Raw genomic sequence first — 14,388 nt, 5'->3', positions numbered from 1 at the left:
CGAGCTCTACTGAGGCTTGAATCTATTGAATCATTCAGCTCATTATTGATTCATTCTCTTGTTTGTTATTCTGTTTGCATTATTCTTATTAACCTGTGTGACATCTAAACGATCAAAAAGTTTTTCAACTCATCAATTGGTATCAGAGCAGGAGACTGTGGAATTCATACACATCTCTTCTGTGAAAGAAGTGATTAGGGTTCATTCTGCATTCATTGATATTTATTGAGCCGTCACTCCATAATTGACGTATCTCATTAATTATTCATCTTGCCCTAATATTACGTATTACAAAGTCTGATCTTATAACAGGTTAAACAATCAAGCATCGACGATTCTCAATCCAATCCCATTAACATCTCTAACAACATCGGATCAACAACCAAGATCCCAATGCTCTACACTCAAGACTATGAAGTGTGGACGCACCATTTTGAAGATTACGTTATTGGATCGGAAGATAACGGGTATCTGATATGGGAAGCTATCACAGTTGGCCCCTTCGCTCACTCAAGCACTTCAAGAATCATTAAAACTCAGAAGGAGTACAATGATCTATTAAAAGATGTGAAGGACGTCGCTCAGGACGAAAAGGAGAAGTTCTAATGCAACATTAAGGAATTGAGACTAATTCGATTCGCCCTTCAATCTGACACATTTCGGTTAGTGAGTTCTTGTGGAACAGCAAAGGAAATCTGGGATCGGCTGCGAGAGCTGTATTCCACAGATGAAGATCTGGAGCACTCAATTCAGACCCTACTTCTCTCTGAATTTGGAGAGTTCAATCAGAAGCCAGAGGAGGTTGTTACACAAACATTTGATCGGTTCAACCATCTTCTCAGTAAGATGATCAAACATGACATAGAAAGATTGCTCATCGAACATAAGGTCACTTTCTTAAATGGCCTAAGACCCGAATGGAGGGCGGTTGTGTCGACGGTTAAAGCGCATGAGCAGTTCAAATCATATTCTTTGGCGAAACTAGTGCGGATTCTGAAATCCCAGGAAAAGATTGTGCTAGAAGAGAAGAGTGTGGTTTCAAACTTGGGGTCTTTGGCCCTTCTGTCTAAAGGTAAAAGTGCAGCAGAAGAAGAAGAAGATCTGAATCTGGGAGACTACGATCTGACATCTGAAGATTATGCAATGATGGTGTCAAATCCCAGGAGGTTCATCAAGAAGAAGTTCCCTACCAACAAGAACCGAAATTGGCAGGGAAGCTACAACTCTGAAAAAGTGAAAGAGGAGCCGAAGGTTGAAGAACCAAAGAAAGAAGCGAAGGGTGAAGCTGTTTCTGGTGTCAGCTGTTTTTACTGTGGAGGGAAAAATCACTACGCAAAAGATTGCGTGTTGAAGAAAATGGCAGAGAAAGATGAGGAGAAGGATGAAGAAGCAAGTCTTCTGAAAAGACTGGAGGAGATTAAAAGGAAGAAAGCTACTACTAATCCCTCTATGAGTGCTCTTGTTGTGCAGAATTCGGTAGATGATGATGAGTTCGGTTGTGAACAGGTGTGGTCGACCGACTTAGAAGATGATGAAGTAAGAAAGCCTACTCATGGAAAGGCTTATGTGGCGAAGAGTGGTGATGCTAGTGGAATATGTTTGATGGTGAAAAATGTATCCCAGATGAGGGGATACAACACTGATGGTGGAAACAAAGTGGATAAGGAGCGAGAGGACGTGTGCTTTACAGCGAAGCCTCTCAGTGTGCAGATCAGTGAACTAGATGAGCTGATCAAGAAGCTACAATCCGTTTTTGTTTCGTTTAAAATTCCACAAACATCATATGAAAAAGAATTAAATAACTTGAATTCAAGAATTTCAAATCTAGATAGTTGTTTAACTCAAACACGTGTCACGAATTCTAATCTGACTAAACAAATAAGCATGGTATCATCCAAGAGTGAGGAGCGAAGAATGCGGATTGAGCAGAAGGAGTTGGAGTTGGTTAAATCTAGGGATGAAAATATCTATTTGCAAAGAGACAATCTTAAGTTGTTAAAACAGAGAAATGTTTTTTGTTTGATTGCAAAAAGACTTTATACTAACATTAAACAACTGCATTCAGACTGTGAAATAGGCCAGAAGATACATCGCATGATTTTGCCCTTCCTTGAGCTAAAGGAGGATGAAATCGATGCCGAAGCATACAACTGTGAAAGTGTTGTATCTTCAGACGATGTTAATCCCACTTATATGTTTGGCCTGGACAAAATTGAATCGTTTATAAAATCCAAAGACCATAAGATCATGCTTAAGAATCTTTTGGATGAAAATGATAGGTTGAAACTCAGAGCTGAAACTATACAAAAATTTGACTCATTGAGTACCAAATTAAGTTCAGAAAATAAAATTGATGTTGAAAATGCATCTGAACTTAATGAGGACGATGACATGAGTGAAATCTCTGTAGAGGATGAGGTTGACTGTTAAGAGTTTATTAGGAGCAAACCTGAAAACCACGAAAACTTGATTTCTGAAAATTCTGTGGAATTCGCTCGTCTATCCAAAAATAAGTCCCCAATCCTTAAAGAAAAGGCCATTATATACCAAAAGGTAAGAACCACTCCCATTCAGGTTAATAAGGTCACAGGAGTAACCGAACGCCAGACAGCCGAACTCATTTCAATGGTGAATGAAGATAATGCAGATGGTTGTGATGAGTTTTTCTGGTCTGCACCGATAGACAACACAGATGAAACAGTTGGTTTATCAGAACGAACATCATGGAAGGTCAAAGGTAGATATGTGGCAGAACCACTCAATAAACCTACCAACTTTGACGTGCCAGTAGAAGACCTAGTTTCAGTCCAGCAACCCACAACAACCGAAAAGCCAGTTTCGGTCCATCAACAAATAGCAACCGAAGGTCCACGTTCCGTCCCTCAAATGATCACAACTGAAAGGGTCATTTCGAACCTCAAGTCAGGAAAGATTCTCATTCTAATTTCTATTCCTCTAATTCTTCTCGTTCTCATCCTCCTTCTAAGCCTAACTCTCGTCCTACACCAAGCTCATACTCGAAGAAGGATTTGCAAGGAAAAAGTAAGATTTCCTCAGCAGATGAAGACCGAAAGCAAGCTAAACTCCAAACTCCCGAACCTAAATCCAAAGTACCTGCATCTAACTCCAATAAAATCAAAGTGTTTACTGTTAAGAGGAAAGATGAAACAACCTTAATAAAACGAACTTATCATGTTGATGTTTCTCTTACTATTCCTGTTTCTCTAAAAGGCTCACGAGGACCCAAGAGACTTTGGGTTCCTAAATCTGCTTAATTTTTGCAGGTTATAAGTGACGAGAAGTTCGACGAAGAATGGTACATAGACAGTGGCTGCTCACGTCATATGACAGGAAGGAAGGAAGAGTTAAGGGAGTTTTGGTCCCGTCAAAACGGTGGTAACATCAAGTTTGGTAACAACTCCTATGGAACGATAAAGGGATATGGGATGATAACCAATGGAGACTTTACAATCAGGAAGGTGGCATATGCAGAGGGGTTGCAGCATACGCTCATCAGTGTGTCTCAACTGGTGGGAGGTACAGGTCTCAAAGTCTCGTTCGATGACGAAGGTTCAGAGATAATAGAGAAGAAATCCAACAAAGTTATTCTCAAGTCAGAACGAAAAGGTGAAATGTTCCCTCTGAATCTCAACCCAATCAAAGGGAATCTAGCCATATGTCTATTGTCCAAAGCCCATTCAGACAAAATTTGGTTGTGGCACAGAAGGCTCTCACACCTCAACTTCAAAGCCATCAACAAGCTAGTCATCGGTGGTCATGTTTGGGGACTTCCACTGCTTAAGTTCGATCGAGAACACTTATGTGCTGCATGTGAAATGAGGAAACAAAGTCGCCAAAGTCACCCAACCATCATAAACACCAAAGTTTTTGAACCACTTGAGTTGCTTCACATCGACTTATGTGGTCCATCATCAATCGAGAGCATTGGAGGTAACAAGTACATCCTTGTTATTGTTGATGACTTCTCACGGTTTACTTGGGTATTCTTTTTTCAGCATAAATCCGAGGCTACTCCCAAGCTGAAGATCTTTATCAAGCAGGTTGAAGTACAACTGAGAAAAGTCGTTCGAAACATCAGGAGCGACAATGGACTGGAATTCAAGAACAAAGAATTCAAAGATTTCTTAGCAGAAAAAGGCACCAGTCACAATTTCTCAGCCCCCTATACACCTCAACAGAACGAAATTGTCGAAAGGAGAAACCGATCCCTGTGTGAGGCGGCCCGAACCATGCTAAGTTTTGCCTCCCTTCCTCTATATTTCTGCGTAGACGCCATTGCTGCAGCTTGTTTCACTCAAAACAGATCTTATCTCAACAAGCGTTTCTCTCTCACCCCCTATGAGATTATTAACAACAGGAAACCGAATGTCAAGTTCTTTCATGTGTTCTGTTCGAGGTGCTTCATTTTCAATTCCAAAGAGCATCGCAACAAATTTGATGTCAAAGCCGATGAAGGCATCTTTTTGGGATATACTCATACTTCAAAGGCATACAGGGTTTTGAATAAGCGTTCTAAACAAATTGAAGAAACCTATTATGTAACGTTCAATGACAATTACGTCAAGAAGTTGAAGTCTACCGAAGAAGCAATTGGAGAGATTTTCTCTCAAACAGGTCAAGTCACAGCCTCAATCGCCAATTTCTTTGATCGGTTCATGAATTTATTTAATGAACCTGAGAAGGCTACTCACTCTAAGGCCACGACAGCAGACAACAAGATGGATCACCTTAAGAAGATTACGAAGACGCAGCCAAACAAATGGGAGAAGAAGAACCAGTTCGAAACGAACCTCCTCAGAGCAATACTTCGGTCAGGGGGAGAATCAATTCTCTTCAGATCGACAGGACTCACATTTCCAGGGGAGGGTCCATCCTTTTCAATCAACGATAATACTCATGGCAAGGGGAAGAATCCAATGTTTGTCAGAACCGAAAGACCATCCAGAACCGAAAACCCGATTGCACCCGAAAGTCCTGTAGCAACCGAAAGTCCGGAACAACCCGAAAATCCTGTAGCAACCGAAAGTCCGGATCAGCCCGAAAGCCCATTCGAAGAAAGATTTTTTGGTTCACATCCAAATGATTCATCATCTGTCGAGGGGGAGAATTCCAATATGCACTATGATGATGATATTCAATCAAAGTTGGAAGAAATGGTAAATGCTGAATTGGATCCATACTATGATCCAAATTATCCTCCTCTCACCAAATGGACCAGAGATCATCCTGTATCTCAAATAGTGGGTGATGCATCAGAAAAGGTTCTAACTCGATCACAACTGAAGGAGAAGCAAACTGCTCTATTCTCCAAAGTAGAATTCTGCATGTTTAATTCATTCATCTCGAAAATAGAGCCGAAGACCATCAATATTGCTCTCGATCATTCTGATTGGGTTCAGGCAATGCAAGACGAACTCAATGAGTTCGAAAGAAATAAGGTCTGGAGACTCATTCCAACACCAAAAGATGCCTCGGTTTTCGGTCTAAAATGGGTGTTCAAAAACAAAATGGACAAGGAGGGAAATGTGATCCGAAATAAGGCTCGGCTAGTGGTGAAAGGATATTGCCAGGAAGAAGGAATCGATTACGAAGTGACATTTGCTCCGGTTCCAAGGCTGGAATCCGTTCGAATATTTCTTTCCTATGCTGTACACTAGAATTTCGAGGTCTACCAGATGGATGTGAATTGTGCCTTTCTGAATGGGGAACTTGAAGAAACCGTGTACGTGGAGCAACCTCCTGGTTTTGTAAATGAAAAGCATCCAAATCACTGCTACATCTTGGATAAGGCAGTTTATGGTCTGAAACAAGCTCCTAGGGCATGGTATGAAACAATAACTAAGTTTTTAAAGATGTCTAAATTCAAACAAGGTTCGGTTGACCCAACCTTCTTTCGTAAAAAGAAAGGTAACCACCTTATGATTGTCCAAATCTATGTCGACGATATCATCTTCGGCTCCACGAATCCTAACCTAACAGCTGAATTCAGGAAGTTGATGGAGACTAAATTTGAAATGAGCTCAATGGGTTCGATTAACTTTTTCCTTGGTTTAAATATTAGACAGGGACCTGAAGTCATCTTTATCAACCAGGAAGCATACACTAAGACTCTCCTTGCCAAATTCGGAATGATGGGAGACTCAAAGGTCAAAGTCCTTATGGCGTTCGGCACCAAGCTCACACCATGTTTGGAAAAACGGGCGGTCGACATAACGCTATATCGCCAAATGATTGGTTCCCTGATGTACCTCACAGCTAGCAGGCCCGACATAATGTATTCAGTATGTTATTGTGCCAGGTTTCAAGCAAATCCTCATGAACCACACATGCTGGCAGTGAAGAATATATTCTGGTATTTGAAGCGAACCTCCTCTCTCGGTCTTTGGTATCCCTCAAACTCAGGTTTCTTCGTTCAAGCCTACTCAGATGCAGACTTAGGAGGATGTGGTCTAGACCGAAAAAGCACCACAGGAGGCTACCAATTCCTAGACGGGAATTTGGTTAGCTGGCAATCGAAGAAACAAACATGTGTTTCTCTATCTACAGCTGAAGCAGAGTACATCGCAGCCGCCTCCTGCACATCACAAGTGATTTGGATCCAAAGCCAACTCCGGGATTATGGACTCAATATGAAAAAGATCCCACTATATTGCGACTCAGAAAGTGCAATTAGGATGTGTCATAACCCAGTGCAACATTCCAAGACCAAGCATATAGCACTGAGGTATCACTTTATTAAGGATCATGTGGAAGATGGAAATGTCGAAATTCACTTTGTTCGAACCACTGATCAACTGGCTGACATCTTCACCAAAGCTCTTCCTGAAGCAAGTTTCAATAAAATCCTACAAGGCCTAGGTATGATGGAATCGGAGTCAGTACCTAAAACACTTTCTCAATACTAAAAGTTGGAAGCGAAATGAACCGAACTCTCGGTCTATTTCGGGTTCGATCCCACTGCACTTCTTTAAGCTTATCTCAAAAAGGTGATGTCTTTGGTTGTATACTTTTGTACAATTGTTTTCCAAAATTCCAAAAATATTTTTTTTTTGCGAACCGAAATGAACCGAGCGTTCGGTCCATTTCTGGTTCGGTTCAAAAAAAAAATTTGTTTTGTTTGTTTTGTTTTAATCTTTACAAAAAAAATCAAAATACCAAAAATATTTTATTTCTTCTTGTCTCTACTTCTTTTTATGTTAACGGTTTATGGAATATCGATGGGGAAGGTATCATTCTCACACTTTATACTAGCTAAGTGTCCCTAGAAGCATGTTGTTGCATGTTGTCCAAAGCCTCAACTGATTTTGAATAAAGCCTTATTGACTGGTTATATACAAACCTTGTCTTCCCAATTAGGCTGCTAAATTTATTCTAATCATGAGCTACCTTACACTTTTCTCATATGAGTTAAGAGTTTTCTGCTTTGTCATTCTTTTTATCGCAGAGGTACTTTGGTTTCTTTACAACACCTCAAACACTTTTCTCCATCATATTTCGGTTCATAAATGTAACCCAATGAGACTCTCAGAATTAACCACTGAGGTTTATGGTTACACAATCTCTGTGTTTATGATCTTAGCTTCGTGTCACTATGTGCTAAGCGAAACCCAAAATTCAATACCCACTATGCATTGACGGCGAACAATTAAATTTGCTCTAGCTTTCACCCATGAATTGACGAAACCACCCAAGTGGTTGTACCCTGAAATCTCTATTTTTCTTTTTGTGTGATTCTTATGAAATTGTTACACACCATAACATTTCTTCCCATAGAATCCAGTTTTAAATTGTTTTTGAGATTTCACACCAAACATTTCCAACAAGTCACTAAATATTGTCCAAACCTACTTGTTCAACAGACCACATCGATCTCACAAGTACTTCATTCGGTTTCTATCTTATGTCAAGATCCAGAATTCTGAACTGAAGCGAAAGCCACCCTTCTAAGCCTCATCAAAAGATGCCTTTCAACACTTCTTAACAAGTGATTGATCGTAATTCAACGGGAATCCACACAGACACTTTAAAGTCTCTCTTGAATTTGAAGGAAGAGATTCGTGCCCGGGATCCACTGTTTCATGTCTATATTGACTTCACAAATCTCCACATAGATGTTGCTTTATTTCTTCATCTTTGACACTCTATGCATGAAAATCTTTTGGATTTTCCAAAAGTCTGGTTTGGTTCACTACAAGCTACTTTTCTTTATGTAGCTCCGGTTCTTAATGCTATATTCACAAGGGGATGTTGTGGTTTTTCTAAGTGTTTCTTTTTATTTAATGACGACAGCTCATTTTAAAGATAAGATGATGACTCAGCCGGGAGACTAACGGTTTCAAGAATTCAAAAAGGTATTTTATGGGAAAGCGTGCTAAATGGAAATTGTTTTCTCTCTCATACGTAATCATCGAGGTTGCCAACTGTCACTCTTCAATCAACTTAGGAACTGATTCGCGTTTCAAGAGGATTTGGGGGCAAATTTTTCTCTCACCTCTATAAAGGGTTAAACCCTAGTTGTTTTACCTCTCTACTGCACCCAAATTTCTGAGAGCAAACAAAGACGATTTTCTCCCACTGTTCATCTTCTTCTTCGAAGCACTCAACAATGGCGGATTCCTCCTCTGTTCATGAAACCTCCAACATTCTCCCAATCAGACCCCAGCAAAGCTTGGTCATTGATCTCAACCCAGTTTCCTATGATTCCTTCATGTATCCCATAGTGGAGTGTCTCAAATACTCTCCACTGGTTCTCGCACTGTCCAAAGTCGAAACTGTGCCTATGGAATGTCTATCCCAAATTTTCTCCACAGCTCACTATGATAAATCTGTTGATCGCATCTACTTCGACATCCTTGATACCAAAACCTCCATCTCAAAGCAGCGATTTTGCTCGCTTCTAGGGTTTGAACCTGATGAATCGAGGATTAACCCTGATTCGATCTATGTGGGTCAATTATTCTCCATGATTTTCAACATGGGTTACACTGGAATCCTTCCCACTGTCACGAAGTTCAAGAAGTTGTGTCTTCCTCCTCAATGGAATGGCTTTTTCACGATATTGTTCAAAGGTTTATCTGAGAGGAGTGCAGGTTCTGATGGGGCCAGTCGTTTGTTCATGACGATTCTTTATGGGTTGTTCAATGGGATCAACCTCGACTATAACTCAGTTCTATGGCAGAAGTTGATCCAAAGCATCGCCTCTACTTCTCGACACACTGAAATCTCTTATGCCAGGTTCTGGATGCTCGTCACCAAATGGGCAATGGACAAGTATCATGTCCCTATAGTGGCCACTTCTCCACTCTCCTCGATTGGTGTTTTCCACACTACAAAGATCATCGTCACTGATCCTTCCAAGTTTCTCTTTGTTGGCTCAATTCCTGAGTCCATGTATGCTTGTGTATTAGGGGAGAGCCGCATCATCATGACCTACAAGGAATTTCTTCCTTCGGGTCCCAGAGAGTTGACTCCAGAGATGCTTCGGTCCATCAACGATGCCGACAAACCTGCTCCCAGGGGAATGAAACCAGAGAAAGGGAAAGACAAGAAAGTGGTCAAAGGGGCGAAAGGCCCTATTCCTAAAAAGAGAAAATCAACAAAGGCATCTCAATCACCTCCACCAAAGAAGAGGAAAACCCAGCCTAAACGAAAACTCATTCTTGCTTCTTCCTCAAGTGAATCAGAGGATGAAAGTTCAGACTTAGAGGAGTCGTTTCGAGGCAACTCTCATCCCTGTTCGCCATCACATGAGATACCAGTTACAACCAACCTGTCTCTTCTCTCCCTATCACTATCTCTATTTTCATTCCTCCCATAACTTCCTCCACTCATATTCCACCCACTTTTATTCCTGTACCACCTCCTATTTTCTCAGATGCTACAAAAACAACAACCACTGGAGTTCGAACCAACGTATCTGATACGGGGGCTCGTACTTCAGCACCCGAATACACACCTGCAACCAAACATACTTCCACACCCGAACCTACTCCCACAACTGAACCTCCACCATCGCCTTCATCTCCCAATCACTCAGCCGAAACTGACACATTTCTAGGAGGGGAAGATATGACCTTCGATTCTGTTTACTACAGTCCCTACCAGGTTCAAAGCGATGATGATGATGATGATACACCTGTCACCAAAAAGCACATCAAGGAACTCCACGAGAAAATTGATAATCTCGTCGCTTCTTCCTCCTCCTCTCGGTCCCATATCACAGAAGCTGCCATTCAGGGGATGGTTGATACTTTCACCAAGGCACACAAAGCCTCTATCAACTCTGCTACTATTGCTATAGATGCATCCACAAAGGCCTGTGTTGATGCGACCGAAAAAGTCAAAAAACTATTTTGAGATGCTAACACCTTTTTGGAGTCTTTGCAGGGGGCAGTTGAATGTAATGCAGCGAAGGTTAATTCGGTTGTTGAGAAGCTGGCTACTTCCTTTGAAACAGAAAAGCACCACTTTGCTAGTCTTCGTCAGACCCTTGAAGCTGACAACAAATCCTTCCAGGCAGCCGTTGAGGATCGCTTAACCAAGCTCCAAGAAGACCTTGCCATGGAAAACTCGGTGATGGATGCGCTTGCACGCAAACCAACTGCACTAAAAATCAAGAGTCTTCAGCTTTCTCAAACAGAGAAGGAGGTTAATTATCTTCGATCCGAGCGAGATGGGATTTCGAGTTGTTTTTCGGATGTCCACGTAGCCCTCTCAAACATCATTGAAGCGCATGACCCGATTCTCAAGTACTCCGTGAGGCGAACTCTTGCTGAGAAACTTGCTCCTGCCCTTGCCTTACTCAGCAAAATTGAGGGGCTTCCTGAGCAAGTGGTCCATCCAAAACAAGAGGGAGAAGGAGCTTCAAATGGCAGTAATCAATCTCAACCTCCTCCTGTCTCCACATCTCAATCTCAACCGCCTCCTACTTCTTCATCAGCTCCAACTAAAGCAACTGAAACACCAACAACTGGTCATGCATCAGGTGCGGGTGCTCAAGACAAAGGCAAAAAGGTTCTCGATGACAGTGATGGAGACGATGACAAAGAAACCATTGCTGATATCTTGAAGAAACAGGCCAGGGACAAGGAACCAGACATGTGTGCTCGGATCGCTAGGGAGGCCGAAGCAAATGAAAGGAGGATGAAGGAGGCTCTTGATCTCCTTGAAAGTCGGAAAACCCTATTCCCTCCATGGACTCTTGAGAAGCTTATCAAAGAAGCAATCGAGTCCCCCAACACCCTCTGGCTTGAACCTGTGATCTCTTTGGACAGGGTTAATTCTGTTGACTCTCAGTTCGACATGCCCTTGACCCGAAAGGCTTTTATATTTCATGCATTTCCCCACATTGCTGAAGTCACTCATCCTCACCCGAAGGTCGATAGGGAACTTATTGATTTCTATTTGAGGTTTGCTTAGCCTCAGTATCAGACGTGGAGTGCACAGAAGATCATCAACGTTCGGGTCCTCAAACCCTTTCGGGAGGGTAACTTCACGAACGTCAGATTCAAAGCATTGAGGGGGTCAGATAAAGCCGAACATGCCATTTCTCTCGCTGATCTTGCTAACCTGAATTCTCACGATTGGATCATCCTGCATAACATCCTACTCACCAATGAAGTCGAATATGGGCCGATCATAGATCACTTCAAGAGGATGTTGGTTTGTTATATCTTTGAGGTTGCTAAGATGGATCAGGAAGTTGCTAATGTATTCAGGAAGAAGCCCACCATCTCCCCAGTGGATTCTGCAAGTGATCTGAATAAAATGCAGATGGGGAGGATCGAGCCGAAGCGAAACTCAGTTATGTTCACCAGGAATGAAAGCCAAAAATGTCAGTTCGCCTTGGCTGACAAACATCTTTATACCACTTCGTGTTTGGATCATGTTCTGGGGATCATCAATCGGTGTAAGCAAAATTCTGAAGATGATCAGAAGTACTTCAATGACATGATCCACTGGTATATTCGTTTCAGACAAACTATTCTTTCCATCATTCCTTGCTTGTTCGATACCACGAAGAAGGTTAATGCAGTCGGATCTAGTAAGCCAAAGTAGAGTCTCGCCCCAATTGACGCAAAGGGGGAGATTGTAGGGTCCATTATGGGTTGCGTTTTGGGCTCGGTCCATAGTCCAATTTTGTATCCGGATTAGGCCTTTCCATCCGTGATTTAATTATTAGGGTTTAGTATTTATAGATGCTTGCATGCATCTTTGTACGTAGTTGTTTTAGTCGATCATTCATAGCGATTATAGTTTTATCGATTGTAACCCTAAAAGCCTCTATAGTAGAAGTTCTTCATCGAGCTCTGCTGAGGCTAGATTCTATTGAATTATTCAGCTCATTATTGATTCATTCTCTTGTTTGTTATTCTGTTTGCATTATTCTGATTAACCTGTGTGAGATCTAAACGATCAAAGAGTTTTTCAACTCATCAATTTACGAGTATTGTAGTATAAGAAATATGTATACATGAACTTGAAAAAATATGCATATATACTACTAAAACATTGATTTTTTTTTAATTTACTAAGTTTTAAAAATTTCATGTTTTTTAAAAAAATGCAGTTTTTTTAAATATATTTTTTTCAACTTTTTTTAAAAGTTTATGCTATCTAAAAAAAATACATAAAAAGTTTTTATTATCAAAAAAATCCAAAATATTGTTTTATAATGTTAATTTGAGAGCTTTATATTAATATTTCCAATAATACAAAAAATTAAATGGGATTGGTACGATGACGATCATGCCATTAATGAGTTAATTTTGATCCATCGATCCACCTTTAGTTCTTGGGTTCTCGAGAATCTATGAGTTCTCAACGGATCTCACCCATATATATATATATATATATATATATATATATATATATATATATATATATATATATATATATATATATATATATATATATATATATATTTGGGTTCTCGAGAATCTATGAGTTCTCAGCGGATCTCACCCATATATATATATATATATATATATATATATATATATATATATATATATATATATATGTATATATATATATATATATATATATATATATATATATATATACAGGGAGAGAGAGAGGGTAAGGATCATTTGAGAACCTATAATTTCCCAAGAACCTGAGAACTAAAGGTGGAACATTGGATTGAATTATAGAATGGTTTGGATGCATGCTGTCATTTTTGTAAATATGAATGAATATGATGACATTTTAGGTTTTTATCCATATACTACAAGGGAAAATTTGGAATAATAAATAACTAAATCAATAATAAAAAAAAAAAAAATAAAGAACAAGTCACATTAATGTAAATATCCTCTCGTTCTCTACCGTATTCTTAACCTACTCCGTCCCCTCTCCACCCACCTCCTCTCTACGCCCTCCAATGACCACCTTTCTCCGGCCTCCGACAACCACCCCTACCTCGTCAACGGCCACCACCTATGTCGCCTTACCAACCTCTTCATCGTTTACTGCCACTACATTGACCTAATATCATTGTTCTCCTGTATATTTAGAACAAGAGTGGTCGTCTTCATTCGGCGTGTCATATTCACCATCGTCTTCAATTGCTGAGTCTACCACCATCGCATCTAGTCCTCCACACTTGTCCACACTCCTGAAGTTTAGATCAATCAGATCTGGTCCACCTATATCCATTCGACTTGATTTATACATTTGCCTCTAGGCCTTCGTTTTGATTTCAAGGTATGTCTCTCGTTTCCTCTGCTGCTACCCTCGGCCTTGACGGAAGTATCTAGGCTCAATCTTGTGATTTCCTTCAGTCCATTTCTATCCACCAATATATGATAATTTTCATTAGTCTCCAATTAAGATGTGTATTTGATCCATATCAATATTGCCTGAATCTGAATTTAGATTTGTTGAGTTTTTGTTGTTTAATCGTTGTCTTTTGAGTGGTTAATTCATTTGACTTCTTTACCGATTGTTGATGACTTGGAAATAATCACTTTATATTGTCAATTTCTCAATTTTCAAGTACGTTCATTCTTATACTCAATCAAGCAACTTGACTAGCTAATAGCGTTGTGAGACAAGTCATAGTTACAGTTCTCTACATCGTGACCTAAAATTTAATGGAACATACATTAATTTTGAATATAATATCTGAAGTTGATAGAAAATATGTTCGATTTTAAAGTCTATATATGAATTACATGTAACCTTGCGATTGAAATTTAGAATGAATTCAAAGGCTTATACCTTTGTTGAAATTAACATATGAGTTTTTATAGATCCAAAGATGGCGTATATGGCAGTATCTTCATTATGTTTGGGTGCTTTGTGATTTTTTTAGGATAAATCACCCTTTTTCATCCACATAAAATAGAATAGGCATATTGTTTG

The sequence above is a fragment of the Lactuca sativa genome, chromosome 4 (genome assembly GCF_002870075.4).
Source record: "Lactuca sativa cultivar Salinas chromosome 4, Lsat_Salinas_v11, whole genome shotgun sequence".
In the NCBI taxonomy this organism is placed as follows: Eukaryota; Viridiplantae; Streptophyta; class Magnoliopsida; order Asterales; family Asteraceae; genus Lactuca; species Lactuca sativa.
The sequence above is the reverse complement of the archived record's forward strand: the minus strand, read 5'-3'. Positions refer to the sequence as shown.